Source organism: Saccopteryx leptura, chromosome 5, assembly GCF_036850995.1.
Source record: "Saccopteryx leptura isolate mSacLep1 chromosome 5, mSacLep1_pri_phased_curated, whole genome shotgun sequence".
Lineage (NCBI taxonomy): Eukaryota > Metazoa > Chordata > Mammalia > Chiroptera > Emballonuridae > Saccopteryx > Saccopteryx leptura.
Genome location: NC_089507.1, coordinates 105,417,551 through 105,429,716, shown reverse-complemented (window position 1 = coordinate 105,429,716; position 12,166 = coordinate 105,417,551).

Genomic DNA, 12,166 nt, shown 5'->3' with positions numbered 1-12,166 from the left:
AACAGTTTATGTAGCTGTCCAAGCCACCTTGGGCTTGTCTTCCAGACTGAGAGTTGTTTCCACATTGCCTGAGCACTTAAGCTACTTCATATTCCATTTGTTCTCTTCATTCTTAGAAGGCTTCCTTTCAAATTTTTCTTTTAATCCCAAATACCTGAATGTTTTGTAGTGTCTAGGGTATTGAGTTCCCTGATTTTCATTCTGTTTTTTCTCCCCTTCTCTTTTCATGGGGTGCTTATGTTGACAATAATGTGTACGTGTGTTCTCTTCACTGGTTTATCTGCAGAAACTTCTCAGGGCTTTTTTTTAGGGTATATGATTCAACACTGTGTTAAAGAGACATGCTCCATTGAATAAAACAGCAGTGTGGATATATATGTATTACACTTTTACAAAACAGTAAGAATAAAAGGAATATATACAAGTAGAAAAATGAACAAATATCAGAACACAAATATACAACGTACTAAAATATATATGCAAGTGACCACTATGGATACACTGAACATTACCATCATAAATAATCAAAGAAATTTTAATTAGGAGAGAGGTGAAATTTTCCCATTATATTGGCAAAGATAAAAAGAATAGCCACTATTGGCAAAGGTGTGAGAAACAGTAATTCTTATACGTTCTATAAACTCATATAAGGCTTTTACAAATACTATTGTACTTCATCTATGTGAAAGAGAATTGCCCCTAGTTTTAATTAGTGAAAATTCATGACTGAAACAAGTTGCAGAGCTAGTTCTGTACCAAATTCTTAAACTCTAAATATTGATTAAAATCTTTGAACAAAAACTGCTACAGTGGTTTTAACAAATTTCTTTTAAATAACAATGCTAAGTATATAGTTAAGGAAGGTAATTGCTTTCAAGTAGACATGCTTCCCAACAAACACAAAATAAATTTTTGTACCACGGAAAAAATAATATTTGTACCATGTGTTTTCTTCCAAATGTAGTGTTGGCTTCAGGGTTTCTTTCTGTGTCTATTATCAAAATAATTTGCCAGAAAAAATAAAGTGCTTGACATAGCAAGGACTCACAATATTAGATGGCTAAACGAAAGGATGAATAGATGGACGGATGGATACATGAACACATGGATGGATGGACACATGGATGGATGGATGGATGGATGGATGGATGGATGGATGGATGGACAAACAAATTAATAAACCAGATGTGGTTCTTAAAAACCGCTATGTTCATATCCTCACTCAAACTCATTTTCTTCTAATTTTGGCATCATATTTATTAAGCCAGAGAGATGACTGGAAATTATTTTTACCAAAAACAGGGTGGGGGAGGGGGCAGTAAAAAAGACAGAAACAAAACTATAGTGCTAATTTTACTATAAAAATAATTTTAATGGGACTGACCTGTGGTGGCGCAGTGGATAAAGCGTTGACCTGGAAATGCTGAGGTCGCCGGTTCGAAACCCTGGGCTTGCCTGGTCAAGGCATATATGGGAGTTGATGCTTCCAGCTCCTCCCCCCTTCTCTCTGTCTCTCTCTCTCCTCTCTCTCCTCCCTTTCTCTCTCTCCTCTCTAAAAATGAATAAAAAAATAATTTTAATGGTTATAATTTCTTAAAATAAGTGAAAATATATTCTTAAAAGAGAAATAAATGGCTATGCTTTGCATTAAACACTAAAAACCTTTTATGACAATAGTACTGGTATTTTTTTTTCTGAAGTAAGAAGCAGGAAGACAGAGAGACAGACTCCCTCATATGCCCCACTGTAATCCACTTTGCAAGCCCACTAGGGGGTGATGCTCTGCCCATCTGACACATAGCTCCTTTGCAACTGGAGCCATTCTAGCACCTGAGGCAGAGGCCATGGAGCCATCCTCAGAGCCCAGGCCAACTTTGCTCCAGTGGAGCCTTGGCTGTGGGAGAGGAAGAGAGAAACAGAGAAAAAGGAGAGGGGGAAAGTGGAGAACCAGATAGGCACTTCTTTTGTGTGCCCTGGCAGGAATCGAACCCAAGACTTCCACACACCAGGCCAACACTCTACCACTGAGCCAATTGACCAGTGCCAGTATTGGTATTTTTAAATGTAAAGACTTTAAAGTTAATATATAGGGTTCCCAATATATTTACATAAATCTTTAAATTGAATTACATCTCAATTCATAATGAAGCTAAACATAATATGACAGGTTTTGAATATTTTGATGAATGTTTCATATATTAAAGGAATTTAAAGTTTACTTTAGAAAAATCATTAATACTCCCTAAAATAGACCATAAAAGTATCACAGACATCCTTTTGATCCTCATGAGTATACTTTATTTGTCCTTGGAAAAAAATGTATCCAATGTACCTTTCAGAATGATTTATTAGCTGTTATTGTTACGGTGTTCAATATTGTTCAATACTGAACTGCTATACTGATTACCACTCTCCACTCTGCTTTAGTTCTATCATGTGCTTTTATTTACCTCCTGAGGCGAAAACATTTTAATTGGTTTAGAGAAGCTTGAACTCTCCTTTATCAATGACAGATTTTATCAAAATGGAACTAACTCAGGAGCTGTAGTCTCAGCGAACAAAAACCATGAACCACTTTAGGTTTCTAAGGTATAAGACTTATAAACCAAGAGTAAAAAAAAAAAAGAAATAAAGAAGGTCTTTTTGAAAGTTAAGAACCTTTTTAAAGATATGCATATATATGTTTATACACACATATTTATATATATGAATTTATATTGACATATATAGCACTCAGGAATAATTTTTCAGAAATTTGAAGAAATATCAAATATATTAAAATACTTAGTAAAAGTCATTAAGATGCCTAAAATGGTTTATAACTCTAACAGGGAAAGTAGATGAAACAACTTAATAACCCTCTCCTACTTTGTTTTTGCAGTGCACTGCTTGCTAAATTATCTACATATTAAATTTATAGAACACTGCAGTCAATTTTGCAATAATTTACAGTTATGGTAAATCCTGCTAACTGCATAAACTTAGGCAAATGGTGCCTTACTTTAATAGGTCTATATTTCTTTACGTATGTGTCTCACAATGCTCCATTATTTATGAGCAATGGCACAAAAAATAATTTGCTTGTTGCACAGGAATTGTATTTATTTAATAGATTTTTATTTCCATACAAATTTTACTACTTCAAAAACTGAACCTTAACTTATTTGCACAAAGGCAAATATTAATCATAATGCGTGTGAAACAAATACTAACCACAGTGATAGACACCTACTTTTAGCTTTCACTTTATATAATTTTATTGTAATAAAAACACTTAACATGAGATCTGCCCTCTTAACAAATTTAAGTAAGTACAGTATTATCAAAAGAGTAAAAGAAAAGTCTTGGCTGGATATGTAGAAACTGGAACTTTTGTGCACTTTCGGTAAGGATAAAACATGGGACAGCCACTATGGAAAACAGTATGGAGTTTCCTCAGATAAATTAAAAATAGAACTGCCAGCAATCCTACTTCTGGGTATTTATCCAAAAGAATTGAATTTAGAATCTCAGAGAGATATTAATACTCTCCTGCTCATGTGCTTATTGCAACACTGTTTAACAGTAACCATAATATACAAACATGTCCATCCACAGATGATTGGTTATCCCTTTTGTCAAGAAAGATGACAAGAAACATAAGCCACTAGAAACAGAAAGGCCAATAGAGGTAAATTCAGGCTCTCCCTACATTCCTGTTGCAAAAAAAGTATAGCCTTTCCTTGTATTGAATTCTAGTGAAATTGAATATATAAATCTACTGGGCACTCTGTGTTTAGGAAAGGTAATATGGGTTGTTCAAAGTGGTTAGTAGCTGCTATCCCTTCAGTAAGTTCTCTTAGTTTATGCCCAGTGAGAGTTCCTTAATTTTATTAAGCACTAATTTTTATTGTTCTCTTTATTATGGATTTGTATGGGATTGTTTTCAATCTCTCTACATCACACTGAGCAAAAGCCCTTGAGAACTACAGACATTTCCCTTACAAAGTTAGAATCTTGCATAGAAATTTTACTCTACAGTCATCTCATATTACCTAGTTGTGTTACAAGTAACAGTGAATTATTTCAGTGAGTTGGTGGAAAAAAAAATATTCTTTTCTAAAAGGATTGTGGAATAGACAGAAATGTAGGGTCACCTCTGTAATGTAATATGAAAGGTACAGAAAATACACTTTACTTACAACACATAAATCCAGTGCACTCATATATTATCCCCATGCACTGAACATACACATGTATCCAGATGCTCCATTACTTTGTATTAATAGATATTTTTTGTTCAAAGCACACAAACAAAAAATTTTTGTAAAAGTACACTTTCATGGACAAACCAATCAAGTGTTTACAGACTACCTATTTTATGCTCAGCTGTGTGCCTGAGCATTATGAAAAATGCAGACAAGTATAAAACACCATTCCTGCTCTTTAGTAGCAGCAAGTAATTTGGCTGATAAAAATCAAGGTGAAATGACATACTTCAAAGATATAGATCACATATTCCAAAAATTTATATGGAACCAAAAGAGAACACAAATAGCCTCAGCAATCTTAAAAAAGAAGAATCAAGTGGGAGGTATCAAGTTATACTACAAGGCCATTGTACTCAAAACAGCCTGGTACTGGCATAAGAACAGGCATATATATCAATGGAACAGAACAGAGAACCCAGAAATAAACCCACAGCTCTATGGACAACTGATATTTGACAAAGGAGGTAAGAGCATACAGTGGAGTAAAGACAGCCTCTTTAACAAATGGTGTTGGGAAAACTGGACAGCTACCTGCAAAAAAATGAAACTAGATCATCAGCTTATACCACTCACAAAAATAAACTCAAAATGGATAAAAGATTTAAATGTAGGCCATGAAACCATAAGCATCTTAGAAGAAAACATAGGCAGTAAGCTCTCTGGCATCTCTCAGAGCAATATATTTGCTGATTTATCTCCACGGGGAAGTGAAATAAAAGACAGGATAAACAAATGGGACTATATCAAATTAAAAAGCTTTTGCACAGCTAAAGACAATAAGAACAGAATAAAAAGACAAACTACACAATAGGAGAACATATTTGACAATACGTCTGATAAGGGGTTAATAACCAAAATTTATAAAGATCTTGTAAATCTCAACACCAGGAAGACAAACAATCCAACAAAAAATGGGAAAAAGAAATGGATAGACACTTCTCCAAAGAGGACATACAGATGGCCAATAGGCATATGCAAAAATGCTCAACATCACCAATCATTAGAGAAATGCAAATTAAACCCACAATGAGATATCACCTCACACCAGCCAGAATGGCGCTCATCAACAAAACAACACAGAATAAGTGCTGGCGAGGATGCGGAGAAAAGAGAACCCTCCTGCACTGCTGGTGGGAATGCAGACTGGTGCAGCCACTGTGGAAAACAGTATGGAGATACTTCAAAAAACTGAAAATTGAACTGCCTTTTGACCCAACTATCCCACTTTTAGGAATATACCCAAGAACACCATAGAACGGCTCCAAAAGGAGAAATGCACCCCCATGTTTGTGGCAGCATTGCTCACAATAGTGAAGATCTGGAAACAGCCCAAGTGTCCATCAGAGGACAAGTGGATTAAAAAGTTTTGGTACATATATACTATGGAATACTACTCAGTCATAAGAAATGATGACATCAGATCATTTACAATAACATGGATGGACCTTGATAACATTATACGGAGTGAAATAAGTAAATCAGAAAAAACTAAGAACTATATGAATCCATACATAGATGGGACATAAAAATGAGACTCAGAGACATGAACAAGAATGTGATGGCAATGGGAGTGAGGGGGTGGGGGGAGGGGGGATGGGATGAGGAAGGAGAGAGGGGGTGGTGGAGGGGAGGGGCACAAAGAAAACCAGATAGAAGGTGACAGAAGACAATTTGACTTTGGGGGAGGGTTATACAGCACAATCAAATGTCAAAATAATCTCAAGATGTTTTCTCTCAACATATGTACCCTGATTTATCAATGTCACTGCATTAAATTTAATAATAATAAAAAAAGAAAAAAGAAAAAAATCAAGGTGAACCAATGAAATAACATAAAGCAAAAAAGGTCATGTTACATGAATTTCTAAATGTTATGGTCCCAACCAGGTGTCAGTAAACTTTTTCTCCAAAAAGGTAAATAGTAAATATTTTAGGCTTTGGAGGACCTAACATCTCTGTCAAGACTGCTCAACTCTGCCACTGTAGCAGGAAAGTAGAGACAATGCTAAATGATGAATATGTCTGTGTTCTAATAAACTTTATTTATAAAAATACCTGGTGGGCTGAAATAGGTCTGCCAAGGTAGTTTACTGCCCCTAAGTCCATTTAGTAAACATGCTTACATGATATTAATGATGACTTTGAAAAATCAAGCTTTTTTTTATATCTTTTTTTTATTAAAATATATGTGACATATAACACTATAAATTTAAGGCAGATAATATGTTAATTTGATACACTTATATGTTGTAATGTGATTGACACTGTAGTGGTAATTAACATCTCCATCAAATGACATAATTATTTTTTCTTTTTAGTGATTGGAATCATTAAGTTCTAGTCTCTTAGCAAGTTTGATGATTATACTATACTATGTATTAGACCTCTAGGCCTATTTACTACTCATTGCACATTTGTATCCTTTAACAATGTATCTGACTTATCCTTCTACTCCTTTTCTCATGGCAACCACCATTCTACTCTCTGTTTTTATGAGTTTGGCTTTTTTAGATTCCACATATAAATGATATCATAGAGTACTTATATTTCTCTGTCTGATTTAACATAATATGCTCAAGGTTCATCCATGTTGTCGCAAATGGCACAATGTCCTTTCTCATGACTGAATAATATTCACAAATATGTGGGATGTGTGTGTATGTGTATGTGTGTATGTGTGAGAGAGAGAGAGAGAGATCTTCTTTATCCATTTATCTGTTGTTGAGCACTTCTTTCCATATCTTGGCTATTATGAATAATGCTTCAATAAAGGTGAGGGTACATATACCTTTTAGTTCTTGATTTTCTTTCCTTTGGGTATATTCCCAGAAATGAAATTGCTAAAATGTAGATAGATCCATTTTTAATTTTTTGAGGAAGCTCCATTGTTTTTCATAATGCTTGAACCAATTTACATTCCCCCCACAATGTTCAACTATTCCTTTTTCTCCATATACTAGCCTACACTTATGTCTTGTCTTCTTTTTTTTTTTTTTTTTTTTTTGTATTTTTCTGAAGCTGGAAACGGGGAGAGACAGTCAGACAGACTCCCGCATGCGCCCGACCGGGATCCACCCGGCACGCCCACCAGGGGCGACGCTCTGCCCACCAGGGGGCGATGCTCTGCCCCTCCGGAGCATCGCTCTGCCATGACCAGAGCCACTCTAGCACCTGGGGCAGAGGCCAAGGAGCCATCCCCAGCGCCCGGGCCATCTTTGCTCCAATGGAGCCTTGGCTGCGGGAGGGGAAGAGAGAGACAGAGAGGAAGGAGGGGGGATGGAGAAGCAAATGGGCGCTTCTCCTATGTGCCCTGGGGGGGAATCGAACCCGGGTCCCCCGCACGCCAGGCCAACGCTCTACCGCTGAGCCAACCGGCCAGGGCCATGTCTTGTCTTCTTGATGATAGCCATTTTAAAGAGTAAGATAATATCTCATTGTGGTTTGGCTTTGTATTTCCCTGATAATTAGTGAGTTGCACATCCTTTTGTTGGCCATTTGGATGTCTTCTTTGGGAAAATGTCTATTTAGTTACTCTACCCATTTATTAATTGGACTGTTTAGTGTTTTGCTATTGAGTTATATGAGTTCTCTACATATTTTGGATACTAATCCTATTTGATATATGGTGTGCCAAAATTTTCTCCCATTCTGTTGGTTGCTTTTTCATTTTTACAATTGTTTCTTTTGCTGTGCAGAAGCTTTTAAGTTTGATGTAGCCCCATTTCTTGATTTTTGCTTTTGTTGTTTGTGCTTTTGGTGTCATAGCAAGAAAATCATTGCCAATATCAATGTCAAGGAGTTTCTTTCCTATGTCTTCTTCTAGAGGTTTTATGGTATTGATTCAGTTTCATTGTTCTGTATATGTTTATCCCATTTTCCCAACACCGTTTGTGGAAGAGACTGTCATTTCTCCATTTGTTATTCTTGGCTCTCTTGATGAATATTATTGATCATATACCTGGAAATTTAATTCTTGTCCTGGTCTGTGTGTCTATTTTAATGCCAGAACCATACTCTTTTATGACTATAGCTTTGTAGTACAGTTTTAAATCAGAAAGTGTAATATGTCTGCCCTTGTTTTCTTCCTCTGGATTGTTTTGGCTCTTTGGGGGTCCTTTGTAGTTCCTTCCATACAACTTTTAGAATTTGTTTCTATTTCTGTGAAGAATTACTTTAGTATTTTGGTGGGATTGTGTCAGATCTACAGATGATTCTGGTCATTATAACAACATTCTTCTGATCCCTGAATATAGGTATCTTTCCATTTTCTTACATCTTCTTTGATTTCTCTCAGCAAATCTTACAGTTTTTCATTGCATAGACCTTTCACGTCCTTGGTGTAAAGCCAGGAGCTACGGCTGCCACTATCAAAGCAGCCTGGCCCATGCAGGTTCGCATTGGATTCGGACAGTCGGTAAAGAAACAATGGAGCCAAGAATTGGTGGGCCATTAGTCTTTAATCCTAGCTTGCACCCGGCGGGCAAGTAAAAAATACACACTGGGCTCCAAAACCCACTCACATTCAGTGCTAACAAAGCTACTGACTTATCCGAGTTTCCTAGAATCAAAGGTTTCTAGCTCTCCAGACTTATTCACCTCTGTTCCCCATCTCCTTCCTTATCCCAGATACAAACTCTACACAAACTGGCATCTCACTCAGCACTCCGCCATCTTGGCTGCTTCTCCTGGCCTACTCCACGTGGCCTCCTTCTGCTCTCTGCTCTGCTCTCTCCTCTAATGATAATCTCAGGAACCAAGAGCGTAAGCTCCTGTTCTGCCCCCATTTTATAGTGTAGATTCATAACCTTTAATCCAATATACAAAATAGGGAAGTCTCTGCCACAAAGTCACTTCTCTGAGGCATGATTGGATTGTACCGCCCCACATCAGAAAGGGTAGGAAAGGCTTAATCCCAAAACCAAGCCCCAGGCTACAAGGATTCTGCCTGCCTTTAGCCCACCCCAACACACATTAATATCACCTGGGCAATGGCCTCCTCATGGGCAGCATAATCTTTAACAAAGTGAGCATAATACATTTTATCTGCCCAACACTTGGTTAAATTTATTCCCAACTTTTATTGTTTTTGATGCTATCATGAATGGGATGTTTTTCTTCCGTTTTTTGCAAGTGTTTCATTATTACTGTATAAAAATGCAACTGATTTCTGTGCACTGATTTTATATCCTGCAATTTTATTGAAACTGTTTATTAGTTTCAACAGTTTTTTGTTTGTTTTTTGGGATTTATTATAGAATATACAAAATCATATGGTCTTCAAATAGTAACAACTTGACTTCTTCTTTTCCTAATTTGGATGCCTTGTATTTCTTTGTCTTGACTACCATATTTCCTCATGTGTAAGACACACTTTTTTTCAAAACATTTGGGTTCTAAACACTGGGTGCATCTTATGCAGGGGTTGTGGCATTTCCAATGCCATAAATGGAACTGAAAACAAGGCAAAAAACAGTGATTTGTCATCAGACACAGATGAGGATAAGCTAATGGATGGAAGTTTCCACAGTGATGAGGAGTTGTATAAATTTTATGATGAATAAAACTTGAATTCAGTAACTTTATGTAATTTTTTTCAAATTTTGGGCCCCAACATTAAGGTGCATCTTATACGTGGGAGCATCTTATACATGGGGAAATATGTTAATTGCTCTAGTTAGGACTTCCAGTACTATACTGAAGAAGAGTGGTGAGGATTGGCTCCATGTCTTGTTCCTGACCTTAGCGGGAAAGCTTTCCACTCTCTCTAGTAAGTTTTTAGCTGTGGGTTTGTCATCAATGGCCTTTATCAGGTTAAGGTATGTTCTTTCTATACCCATTCTGCTGAAGGTTTTAATCATAAAAGGAGGATTTTCCTACATGAGCAAGATTATTTTTAATAAAGCCTATTTTTATCAATGTCTTTTAATTTTAGGAATATGATCTCTGTGTCTTCTTCACAAAAACTTTTCCTAAATGATGCATAATAGAGTCATGTTAGAGGAACCCAAGAGCTAGCTTTCAGAGCCTTTAATTGGCCAAAATTGTGACAGTTGTGAGCATTGAAAAGAATAAGATGACGATTGCAAACATTCCATAAAACACTGAGTGTATAAAAATCTATGAATCCATAATACCTAACTAAAGGAAAAAAAATCAGAAAAGACTAATTATTGCATTTACATTAGCTACTGAATCAATTTTTTTTTGGAAATTTTGAAATAAAAGAAAAAAATTAAGCTTGACCTGTGGTGACAGAGTGGATAAAACACCAATCTGGAACACTGAGCTCCTCAGTTCGAGGCCCCAGGATTACTGGTCAAGGCACATATGGGAGTTGATGCTTCCTGCTCCTCCTTCTTTCTTTTTCTCTCCCTTTCTCTCTCTCTCTCTCTTTCTCTCTCTCTCTCTCTCTCTTTTCTCTCTCTCTCTCTAATTCTCCCCCTCTCTCCTCTCTAAAAATGAATAAATAAAATCTTTGAAAAAAAGAAAATATTAAATATACATATCTCTGCCTTTTTATAGGAATTGTACTTCAGAGTAACCTTATGTTCCAAGTTCATAAGGAAAAACTATAGTTTACAGAAGAATGCCAGCTAATTATCATGAAAAAAGTATAAAATTAGAAAAGACTTGTTATTGGCAATGTCCAATAAAGTTATGTATTCAGACAAGGATTATAAACTTATTTTAAAACCATCACACAATAGTTCATTAAAAACTGGATGCATATATGATGCTAAAGTACACCATATAATTTCCTGGTTGCAAAAATTTTTAAGTGTAATAAAGGGACAAGGTTATCTTCATCCTAATATGGTGGCCAACTTTTAGTTTCAAAGATAATAGGACAAATGATGTCATGTTCTTCCAGATATACTACAGTGTGAAATATGCATCACTATGATGCTACCTAAAAATATTTAGCATATAATCAAGACTTGAAAACCAATTTTAGTTTACAATAAATGCAAGGTAATGAGTTATAAAGTTAAATGACACTGTGAGGAAAAAATAAGACAGTGTCCAAAAGGTCAAATTCCTGTGCCATTAAGTTGTTTTTCATCAAAAGAAACTTAGATATGACAATCAGATACAACATATGGCCCTAGATTTAATAATGTTCATGCAAACATACTGAAAAACACTGGGGCACTGGGGAATAATAGGGAAATTTTAACTATGGATTGGTTATTAGATGTCTATGTGGTAAAATGTTCTTACTTTTTAGAAATGTAATTCTTTTTTTTTTTTATATGTAGGATGTTGTAACATCAGTAAATTGCTAGAGTAAAAAAATAGTGCTGTCCTCCATCTATTTCACACTCTCCCATGATCCCATCCCTGACCTACTCTCTTGGACATCTTGTATTATTTTTTCTATGACAGTTATTAATAACTAGAAAGATTTAGTTAGTTGGTTGGTTGGTTGCCCCTCTCCCTTTTCCAGAATATAAGTTCTAAGAGATGTGGGATCTTGCCTGTCATGTTCACAATTTTACTCTTAGACTTTAAAAAATATATGGCTTGCAGTAGATGCTCAGTAAACATTGTTAAATGTTTAAAAAGCATACTTGCACTAAATCACAAGTAACATTTTATTTGTGAAAACCTTTGAATATCTCCTCTGCTTAGTTTCACTAGTGGTTTTCTTGTTGAAATATGTTGACAAAATTGGGATCGAGATGCTTTTTTTAAACTTCACATATGAATGTAATTTACATTGTGCACTGGCTGCTAACAAACAAAGAGGGTAAAAAGATGGAACTGTGTGGGATTTTAATTCAGCGTTATTTCTGATCACATGTGAACAGTCTGCTGTGCACTGCTGGAAGACATCATGGTGAACTTCAAAGAGCTGAGTGTTCAAGCACCTGTTTCTGAGCTATAACCTGTTTATACTTCCTTAATAAGATGAA